At 59.0% G+C, this 11,075-nt stretch overlaps 1 long non-coding RNA gene and 1 pseudogene across 1 annotated transcript; one reads left to right on the top strand and one right to left on the bottom strand.

Moving 5' to 3' along the window:
• The first annotated feature begins 1,528 nt into the window (after window positions 1-1,528).
• On the top strand, window positions 1,529-3,497 carry LOC112854787 (TAR DNA-binding protein 43 pseudogene; annotated as a pseudogene).
• Window positions 3,498-9,829: 6,332 nt separating this feature from the next.
• Window positions 9,830-11,039, bottom strand: LOC147571064 (uncharacterized). Its single transcript, XR_015247728.1, has 2 exons — window positions 10,945-11,039; window positions 9,830-10,531 (listed from the first exon to the last, which is right to left on the bottom strand). It is a non-coding gene; the product is annotated as an uncharacterized LOC147571064 (long non-coding RNA).
• Between the last annotated feature and the right edge of the window lie 36 nt (window positions 11,040-11,075).

An 11,075-nucleotide genomic window follows, 5' to 3' on the forward strand; every position in this document is an offset into this window, starting at 1 on the left:
GCTTTTCAGCCCCCTGTGGAAGAGGTGAAGGAGGAGCAGGCCGTGGGGTGGGCACCCATCTTGGCGCTTGTGCTCGGGGAGGAGGAGGGGTGGGTTTAGGATCACTGGCATCTGTGTGCCTTCCTCCTCTTCCTCATTCTTCTGACTATTGGGAAAGGGGGTGTGGGTGTGGGTGTAGCGGGGAGGGCAGGTGTGTTCAATTTTTATCTCTCCTCTCTCTGGGCCATCCATTGTGTCCCTTCCCGTGAGGCAACTTTCTTATGGAGTAACATAAAACTCTGAATGTAGAGAATTTCACACACACACACACCCACACCCACCCACCCCGTTCACGTGAATGTGAAACACATTTGGGTTTGTTCTGATCCTCCCGAGTGTTAGAATGCCCAATGTTTACAAGAGCTTGCCTTGAAACACAGTAACGGAGCTTCTTTACAAATTGGTGTTAGCAATAGCATCCAGAGGTAGAGAAAACATCTCACATGGATAACACCTGTGGCCATAGATCCACAAACAAGATGCAAACCAATATCAGCCTTTGTTTCACTCCTACTTGTGGAGAGGACACGAAAGACCCAATGGTCAAATCTCCCCCTTTTGTAAAAACAAATGCAATCGCACGAGAGCATTACCGCGGATGGATCCCATCGCGCAGGTGTTTTCCATTTCCAATGAGAACACAGCCAATTTGGCGCAAAGAAGCCAAAAAAAAAAAAGCTGCAGCAACCCACAAACCAAATGTGGCCCGGGATATCTCCGTGAGCGTCCGTTCCTCCCCAAAAGTCGGGGCTTCGCTGATGGAACCAAAGGGCTTGCTAGTTTCTGGCCGCGTCGTCTCACGGCCAGCTTTCTCTAAGGGAGCACACAAGAAAACTCATTCAGACACCTCCAAAGAACCCCATCTGGGCCATCAGGGACTCAGGTGACCCTTCCACGTTCCCACGTAAGTAAGCACTTGCAAGTATAGGCTCCATATGTCCTATACGTGTAGCCTGCCCAAGTTTCCTTTTGGGGATGGGTGGTTGCTTTCTCCACACTTAGAGCAAGGTTATTAAATGGTGGCGGTCACGGTGGTGTTTTTTTTTTCCTCTTCCGTAAAGAGTTACAAGGCGGCCATTTCGCGGGAGCGAAGCAGTAGCTGGGCTGCTCCTGGATCCCTCGCTGCTTCGGGTTCCCTGTCAGGCTTCCTAGCAGCGGCCTAGCGGAGAAATAAGAGCAGGTGTCTGAATGTACTCGGGTGACCAAAGATGAGAATGACGAGCCCATCGAAATGCCATCGGAAGGGGCGCCTGGGTGGCGCAGTCGGTTAAGCGTCCGACTTCAGCCAGGTCACGATCTCGCGGTCCGTGAGTTCGAGCCCCGCGTCGGGCTCTGGGCTGATGGCTCAGAGCCTGGAGCCTGTTTCCGATTCTGTGTCTCCCTCTCTCTCTGCCCCTCCCCTGTTCATGCTCTGTGTCTCTCTGTCCCAAAAATAAATAAACGTTGAAAAAAAAAATTAAAAAAAAAATTATATATATATAAAAAAGAAATGCCATCGGAAGACGATGGGACAGTGCTGCTGTCCACAGTGACAGCCCAGTTTGTCGGCAGCACGTGGACTGCACTACCGGAATCCAGCGTCTCAGTGTATGAGAGGTGTCCGGCTGGTCAAAGACATTCTGCACATCCCTGATGCTGGCTGGGGAAATCCGGTAGCGGATAGTCGTCAACTTATCCCAAAGATAGCCACAGAAAAAGGGACGAGACAGATACCTGCTTCTTCAGCAGTGAAAGTGAAGAGAGCCATCCAGAAAACGTCCGATTTAAGAGTGTTGGGTCTCCCGTGGAAAACAACCGAACAGGATCTGAAAGAATATTTTGGTAGCTTTGGAGAGGTTCTTCTGGTTCAGGACAGGAAAGATATTCACACTAGTCCTTCAAAGGGCTTTGGCCGTGTTCGTTTTACGTAATAGGAAACCGAGGTGAAAGCCATGCGATCGATCGAGGAACGATGGTGTGACTGCAAACTTCCTGAATCTCATCGAAGCCCAGATGAGCTTTTGAGAAGCAGGAAGGCGTTTGTCGGGTGCCTTACAGAGGGACGTGACTGCCTATAAGCTGCAGCAGTTCTTTTGCCAGGACTGAGAAGCGGTAGACAGCTTCATTCCCAAACGGTTCCCGGACTTTCCCTTTGTTACGTTTGCAGATGATCAGGTAGCCCTCGCCCTCGCCCTCGCCCTCTCTGATATTATTATTGAATTTATTTTTTCAATGTACCCCCAAGGTAGTTAGCCTATAGGGCAACAGTGGTTTGAGGAGGAGAGTCCTTCATACCCCTCACCCTTTCAGCCCCCGCCCCGGCACAACCCCCTCCAGGAACCCTCTGTTTGTTCCCCTTAGGGAAGAGCCTCTTACGTTTTTGTCCCCCTTCCTGTTTGTATGTTATTTTTCCTTCCCTTCTTCCCTTCCCTTCCCGAGTTCCTCTGTTTGGGAAGTGAAGGTCCTCACACGGGTGAGGTCCTGTGATACATGTGTTTCTCTGAGGGACAAATGTCACTTTGCATGACACCCTCCAGTTCCATCCAGGTACTTGCAAATGGCAAGACTTCATTCCCTCTGGTGGCCGCGCACTGCTCTGTTGTTACATGGATACCGCCTCTTCTGTATCCATTCATCCGTCGATGGACATTTGGCCCCTTCCCATACTTTGCCTACCGTGGATAGTGCTGCTATGCACCCTGAGGTGCGTGTGCCCCTTGGAAACAGCAGACCTGTATCCTTTGGCTAAGTACTTCGTCGTGAAAGTGCTGGGTCGTAGGGTACTTCTATGTGTCATGTGTTGAGGAACCTCCTCGGGTCCCTGGTTCTGGAAAGAACTCCGATAGTGGTTCTAAATCAGGTGCGGCCATCGGTTGGGGACCCGCATCAAATGCGGAGTCAGGCAGCGGTTTTCCTGGAGGCTTTGGCTCAAGCACAGATTCTAAATCTTCCAGCTGGGGAATTTAGACAGTGGGGTAGGTATAGACTGGTAGGAATTCAAATTTTTCTAAACACATGGTAAGTGTATTTCTTTTTTCTTCTCTTCTCTTCTCTTCTCTTCTCTCTTTCTTTCCTTTCTTTTTTTTTTTAAACATTTATTTATTTTTGAAGACCGAGAGAGACAGAGTGGGAAGGGGAAGGAGCAGAGAGAGAGGGAGACACAGAATCCGAAGCAGGCTCCAGGCTGTCCGCACAGAGCCCGGTGCAGGGCTCGAACCCACAAAACGTAAGATCATGACCTGAGCCACAGTCACACACTTAACTGACGGAGCCAACCAAGCACCCCACACATGGTTAAGTGTATTATAAAACCCATCCGTACTGAGAGTTTTCAGAATCAGTACGTTCAGCGTGGAGTATATTCACCACTATTTTTGACATTTTTCTTTAGAAAGAGAGGCAAAGCTAAAGGAATTTTAGAAGTTTTGTTACATCAAGGGTCGAAATATCAGGTGTTTGAAAGCGAACCAACTGCCTGATTGGTTCTCGTCTCTCTCTCTCTCTCTCTCTCTCTCTCTCTCTCTCTCACACACACACACACACACACACACACACACACACACACACACACACACAGGCTACAATGGACATCAAAGGATTTCTCCTGTAATATTGTATCCCTGGACTCGTCAAGTGAATTCTTTGTGCGTGTTCACTATGGAAACCATTCATTATAGGTACACTCTTTTTTCCTTGTTTTAATTGGAACCCCACCACATTAATTCCCCACCCCCAGGAAAACCTCCTTTTTGGAGATCTGGTGTCACAGTGTTTGGTCTTTTTGCTTTCGTTTGTAGTTTGTGACACTTGTACCCCTTCCTATGCAGAAGTACAGTATGAAGCCTTCATTGAATCTGTGCCGTTGATCTCATTTCAAATGTTTACGGGAGAAGCACTTCATTGAAAGCAGTGCTGTAAATATTCTGCCATAGGAAGGAATATTTCCGTCTACGTGCTTTCTCACTCTTGAATTCGTCTTCACACCATACAGGCTGTGACTTTGACCTTGGGTGTCCCATTTATATCCACTACTCTTTATTTCGCGGAGTCGTATCCATGCTATGAATGCAAGGGTGTGCTATGCAACCAGAAGGCTGTTTGAACTTCTGAAACCTTGTGTTTTCTGATCCTCGTGTTCGAACGACAGTGGTGCCAAAGTACGAAAGGCTAGTGTGAGTGAGAAAAGGAGAGAGTGCGTGCAGAGACTCAGTGGCGGTGGCACACGATGGATAGATTTTTTTTAACCTGGCAAGATGCATCTCTCAGTCCCTTGGCCTCGGTGCAAGAGCGTGCCGAGAGCAACGATAGCAAATGACGTGCGAATGTTTTCTGCATCCAAAGGACATCCACACCCATTGGAAGACGTTGGAAGACGTAAAGAGAGTTTTGTTCTCAGAGAACCCCATTAGTTGGATGTGTGAGGTACTTGTATTTCCCCTGCCCTTCCGTCAGCTGCTGTGAACGCCGTATGGTGTGTGTTCTGTTCTGTTCCCGATCTGTTAAGTGTGGTCCCGTGAACACGGACTGAGCTTGTGGTGTGCTTCACGGGAGTACTCGGAAGCAGAGCTCATCAGTGAGCTCGGGGGGTCACCACGAAGGGTGGAAGTTCTAATGTCTGTCAGGTAGCCATAAGAATGTGGTCTAATGCAGTTCTGTGTCCCGTGCTTGGATGGTCTTTATAAGAGTTGTCAGTGTTGGGAATTCTTAAATAGAATGGATGGAGGAGGAGGAGGAGGAGGAGGAGGAGGAGGAGGAGGAGGAGGAGTTGTTGTTGTTGTTGTTGTTGTTGTTGTTGTTGTTGTTACGAGGTATAATGACGAAAGACACGGCAGAAAATTTTTACAGGGTTTATTTTCTGTTTTCAGTATGTGCAAAGCTGTATGACTTTAATCTTTGGGGATCCAGGGAGGTTTTCTTCCATTTTCTCATCGTATGTTTGGAAGGCTCCTTTTTAATTCTCAGCTGACTGACTGACTGATGGATTGGTTTTGTTTTTATGTCCTCTTCACACCCAACATAAGGCCCGAACTCACAGCCCGGCAATGAAGAGTCACCCGCTCCCCTGACCTAGCTGAGGGAGCCAGCCAGCCAAGTCACCCCTTTGATCCATTTTTGTTGTTGTTTATTTAAACGAAGCGGACATGCAACGTGTGCTCAGGGCAGAAACAGAGCACACGCTTTGGGGTTTGACAGGGTCATTTGGAGCTTGGTAAATGTTAAAGCCTAGCTTCCCTGGGTGCCCAGGAGCAGGGTCCACAGCCGTTAAAAGTTGACAATTTCCTTTATCGATAGCCATCGACAGATGATTTATTGAAAACACTAATCTATGGCAAAGATCGTTCTTTGGTCTGTGATCGGGATATAAGAAGAACCAGATGGCTACAGCTCCCACATCACAGACTTCATGTTTTAGTTGGACTTAGAGGCAGGGAGGGAGGCAGGCAGGCAGGCCGGCCGGCAGGGAGGGAGGCAGGCAGGCCAGGAGGGAGGCAGGCCGGCCGGCCGGCAGGGAGGCAGGCAGGCCGGGAAGGAGGCAGGCAGGCCGGGAGGGAGGCAGGCAGGCAGGCAGGCCGGCCGGCCGGCCGGGCGGGAGGGAGGGAGGCAGGCCGGCCGGCAGGGAGGCAGGCAGGCCGGCCGGCAGGGAGGCAGGCAGGCCGGGAGGGAGGGAGGCAGGCAGGCCGGGAGGGAGGGAGGCAGGCCGGGAGGGAGGCAGGCCGGCCGGGAGGGAGGGAGGGAGGCAGGCCGGCAGGGAGGGAGGCAGGCCAGCCGGCAGGGAGGCAGGCCGGCCGGCAGGGAGGGAGGGAGGCAGGCCGGGAGGCAGGGAGGGAGGCAGGCCGGCCGGGAGGGAGGGAGGGAGGGAGGGAGGGAGGCCGGCAGGCAGGCCGGCAGGCAGGCCGGCAGGGAGGCAGGCAGGCCGGCCGGGAGGGAGGGAGGCAGGCCGGGAGGCAGGGAGGGAGGCAGGCAGGCAGGGAGGCCGGCCGGCCGGCAGGGAGGGAGGCAGGCAGGCCGGCCGGCAGGGAGGGAGGCAGGCCGGCAGGGAGGCAGGCAGGCCGGCCGGGAGGGAGGGAGGCAGGCCGGGAGGCAGGGAGGGAGGCAGGCCGGCAGGGAGGCAGGCAGGCCGGCCGGCAGGGAGGGAGGCAGGCAGGCCGGCCAGCAGGGAGGGAGGCAGGCAGGCCGGCCGGCAGGGAGGGAGGCAGGCCGGCAGGGAGGCAGGCAGGCCGGCCGGCAGGGAGGGAGGCAGGCCGGCAGGGAGGCAGGCAGGCCGGCCGGCAGGGAGGGAGGCAGGCCGGCCGGCAGGGAGGGAGGCAGGCCGGCAGGGAGGGAGGCAGGCCGGCCGGCAGGGAGGCAGGCAGGCCGGCCAGGAGGGAGGGAGGCAGGCCGGCCAGCAGGCCGGCAGGCAGGCCGGCAGGGAGGCAGGCAGGCAGGCCGGCCGGGAGGGAGGGAGGGAGGCAGGCCGGCAGGGAGGGAGGCAGGCCGGCCGGCAGGGAGGCAGGCAGGCCGGCTGGCAGGGAGGGAGGCAGGCAGGCCGGCAGGCAGACCGGCCGGGAGGGAGGGAGGGAGGCAGGCCGGCAGGCAGGCCGGGAGGGAGGCAGGCAGGCCGGCCGGCAGGGAGGCAGGCAGGCCGGCTGGCAGGGAGGGAGGCAGGCAGGCCGGCAGGCAGACCGGCCGGGAGGGAGGGAGGGAGGCAGGCCGGCAGGCAGGCCGGGAGGGAGGCAGGCAGGCCGGCCGGCAGGGAGGGAGGCAGGCAGGCAGGCCGGGAGGCAGGGAGGCAGGCAGGCAGGCAGGCCGGCAGGCAGGCAGGGAGGCAGGCAGGCAGGCAGGCAGGCCGGGAGGCAGGGAGGCAGGCAGGCCGGCAGGCAGGCAGGGAGGCAGGCAGGCAGGCCGGCCGGCAGGGAGGGAGGGAGGCAGGCCGGCCGGCAGGGAGGCAGGCAGGCCGGCCGGCAGGGAGGGAGGGAGGCAGGCCGGGAGGCAGGGAGGGAGGGAGGCAGGCAGGCCGGCCGGCAGGGAGGCAGGCAGGCCGGCCGGCAGGGAGGGAGGCAGGCCGGCCGGCAGGGAGGGAGGCAGGCCGGCCGGCAAGCCGGGAGGGAGGGAGGGAGGGAGGCAGGCCGGCAGGCAGGCCGGGAGGGAGGCAGGCCGGAAGGGAGGGAGGCAGGCCGGCAGGCAGGCCGGGAGGGAGGCCGGCAGGCAGGCCGGGAGGCAGGGAGAGAGGCAGGCCGGCAGGCAGGCAGGCCGGGAGGGAGGGAGGGAGGGAGGGAGGGAGGGAGGGAGGGAGGCCGGCAGGCAGGCCGGGAGGGAGGCAGGCCGGCCGGCAGGGAGGCAGGCAGGCCGGCAGGCAGGCAGGGAGGCAGGCAGGCAGGCCTGCCGGCAGGGAGGCAGGCAGGCCGGCCGGCCGGCAGGGAGGGAGGCAGGCCGGCAGGGAGGCAGGCAGGCAGGCCGGGAGGCAGGGAGGCAGGCAGGCCGGCAGGCAGGCAGGGAGGCAGGCAGGCAGGCCGGCCGGCAGGGAGGGAGGGAGGCAGGCCGGCCGGCAGGGAGGCAGGCAGGCCGGCCGGCAGGGAGGGAGGGAGGCAGGCCGGGAGGCAGGGAGGGAGGGAGGCAGGCAGGCCGGCCGGCAGGGAGGCAGGCAGGCCGGCCGGCAGGGAGGGAGGCAGGCCGGCCGGCAGGGAGGGAGGCAGGCCGGCCGGCAAGCCGGGAGGGAGGGAGGGAGGGAGGCAGGCCGGCAGGCAGGCCGGGAGGGAGGCAGGCCGGAAGGGAGGGAGGCAGGCCGGCAGGCAGGCCGGGAGGGAGGCCGGCAGGCAGGCCGGGAGGCAGGGAGAGAGGCAGGCCGGCAGGCAGGCAGGCCGGGAGGGAGGGAGGGAGGGAGGGAGGGAGGGAGGGAGGGAGGCCGGCAGGCAGGCCGGGAGGGAGGCAGGCCGGCCGGCAGGGAGGCAGGCAGGCCGGCAGGCAGGCAGGGAGGCAGGCAGGCAGGCCTGCCGGCAGGGAGGCAGGCAGGCCGGCCGGCCGGCAGGGAGGGAGGCAGGCCGGCAGGGAGGCAGGCAGGCAGGCCGGCAGGGAGGCAGGCAGGCCGGCCGGCCGGCAGGGAGGGAGGCAGGCCGGCAGGGAGGCAGGCAGGCCGGCCGGCAAGCCGGGAGGGAGGGAGGGAGGCAGGCCGGCAGGCAGGCCGGAAGGGAGGGAGGCAGGCCGGCAGGCAGGCCGGGAGGGAGGCCGGCAGGCAGGCCGGGAGGCAGGGAGAGAGGCAGGCCGGCAGGCAGGCCGGGAGGGAGGGAGGGAGGGAGGGAGGGAGGGAGGGAGGGAGGGAGGGAGGGAGGCAGGCCGGCAGGCAGGCCGGGAGGGAGGCAGGCCGGCCGGCAGGCAGGCAGGCCTGCCGGCAGGGAGGCAGGCAGGCCGGCCGGCCGGCAGGGAGGGAGGCAGGCCGGCAGGGAGGCAGGCAGGCCGGCCGGCAGGGAGGGAGGGAGGCAGGCCGGCCGGCAGGGAGGCAAAGAAAGAAAACGTGGCATCAGGATGCCTGGTGGGCACAGGTGGTGGATCGTGCAACTGTATGTCGTGGGTTGCGAGTTCGAGTCCCACGCTGGATGTCGCGCTTAGTTATAATAAAATCTTTGAAAACCCATCCACAAATACAGGAATACACAAAACATGGCATCAAAGGGGAGTAAGTGATTGATCGATGGGGGGTGGGGATGAAACGGGAATATGTGTCTAACCCGCAACATATTCTTTATCGGCGCTGCTTTCACTATTTTGCCCCGATGACTCTTTCCACAAGCGGCGGTCCCACCTGAGCGGGCTCCCTGCATCTTAAGACGTTATGTAGCGAGAGGAAAGGCGTGAGAGGCACAAGTTTGGCGGAATCCATACAAATATAGAGACAATCATCGTTTCTGAGACCAGTAGCCAAAGCTCTGCCTCCGTTTAGGACCCAATGTCGTACTGAATCTCTTTAAAAAGAAATAAATACATAAAAACCAGGTAGGGTCGTTGGCTCGGATAAGGGAGGAAGCTGAAATGCAATCCTGGAGAACAACATAGGGGGTAAGAAGTTGCAAGCCAGAGCGATCTCACCACCCGTAGCCTTTGAAATGATGATTTGGTGTCTTCGGATACAAGAGAGCTCACCCTACGTAGAAGGTTTCCCACCCACCGGTCGTCATGAAGTATCAGAACAGCGCAAGCGGATTCCCGTGCTACGAAAACCTCTCTGCCAACATAATCTGTAACAGCCGCATGGTCTCGTATCGTGTGAGTGTAGCGTCATTAATCGCACCACTCTGCCGTCGTTTGACCTTCCAGCGGATCGCAATTTTCGTTTCTTTTGGCGTGCGTGTGGGTATGCGTATCAGGCTATGGAAAACGATCTAGCCACGTTCGGTCCTCTTTTTCTCATTTCTCATAGATGAGTGATGGCGTCAAAGGATACACCTCAGGAAACCCCAGATGGAAGAGAGGCAAAGGGAAGGGGATTCAGAGTGCTTCTGTGTCCCGTGCCGCCCCCCCCAACACAGCAGTCTCTCCTCCCCCCCCCCCCCCCCCCCCGCCGTTCCAGGTGTTGGAACAACCCGGAAGTGCCTGAATTAGGGGAGTTCTTTGACGGGGGGGGGGGGGGGGGTGTTGGGGAGCACCAGTGCTTGGAAACATTGCTAGGGCTAGCAAGGCTGTTGAGAAACCTCGAGTCAGTGTCGAAGGTACTTGGGGGGGGGGGGGAGGAAGAGGGGGGCGTGGGGTTTCTTTCTCTTTGAGGCGATGGAAATAGTTTGGAATGAACAGTGATGGTCCCATAGCTTTGTGAGTAGTAGACTAAGAGAGCCCGCTGAAGTGTACACACACATATACATTTATTTACTTATTACGTATGCATTCATTCCAGTTGAGTGAGTGAGTGGGAGAGAGGGGGTAGGGAGGGAGAGAATGGATCACCAAGCAGGCTCCAAGGTGTCAGCACAGAGCCAGATGTGGGGGCTGAAATTCAAGAACCCCGAGATCATGACCTGAGGCAAGACTCGGACGCCTTACCGAGTGAGGCACCCAGGTGCCCTTACAAGGATGGGAATTTTGGCACGCGAGTTGTGTTTCCAGTGTTCATAGGTGAGGCAACACATAGAATAGTAAATGTAGGCAGGCAGGCAGGCAGTCGACGTTTTCTTTTTCTTTCCCTTCTGGGCTTCAGAGGGGGATGGCGAGTGTGAGGGAGGGAGTTCATGACACCGGGCGTAGGTGTTCTTGTGAGCTGAGCGGCTTGGGAAGTTCCCCGAACTACATGACCCCACAGGAGAACAGGAATTCCTTCTCGACAGCAAGAGAGTGGGCGACTAGCACCGCCTGAGTGTGGCAGAGCCTCAACTCTAAGTCGGGGTGGGGGAGCACTTCTGCCTTCCCCTCTGGGTTCCAGGAAGGAGGGAAGCTGTCCTTCCGGTCCTGACCCTCCCTGTCTGTCCGGGGGCCCCTCAGCCGCAGAGGTGGTGTTTTGAGTTGTCCCTCTGTGGTCGTCTTTTAACACCAAATACTTCTGTTGAAGGTGCTCGGAGAATTAACACAGGTTGATATTTCCAAAATGATCTTGAGATCCTATCCTCTGCCCCTCTGCCCCTCCGCCCCTCCCGTGCGCGCGTGAAAACACCCACCCACCCTCCACCCCCCCCCGCCCCCGCACACCCACCCACCCCGCCCCCGCACACCCACCCACCCCGCCCCCGCACACCCCCCACCCCGCCCCCGCACACCCCCCACCCCCGCACACCCAGCCACCCCGCCCCCGCACACCCCCCCGCCCACGCACACCCCCCCACCCACCCGCCCCCGCACACCCACCCCCCCCTTCCCATTCCTTCTAACTACAACTGTTCCCATTTCCATCCATGTACTCCCAAACAGCTTCCTCAAGCCCCACCGCCCACCCCGTCGACCTCTTTGGGTAGTATAAAAGCGACCAACAGGCAGGGGGCGTCCGGGCACCACGATGGTGGAGTGAGGGAGTCCGTGTGTGACGACCACGGGCCGATCGCAGCAGAGCGGCCGGGACGCAGCACCTGCCTCGCCGGCGCACGGCCTCATCCCCAGCCACC

This window comes from Puma concolor, unplaced genomic scaffold (assembly GCF_028749965.1).
Source record: "Puma concolor isolate L17-30 unplaced genomic scaffold, mPumCon1.1.hap2 unalloc_scaffold_65, whole genome shotgun sequence".
Lineage (NCBI taxonomy): Eukaryota > Metazoa > Chordata > Mammalia > Carnivora > Felidae > Puma > Puma concolor.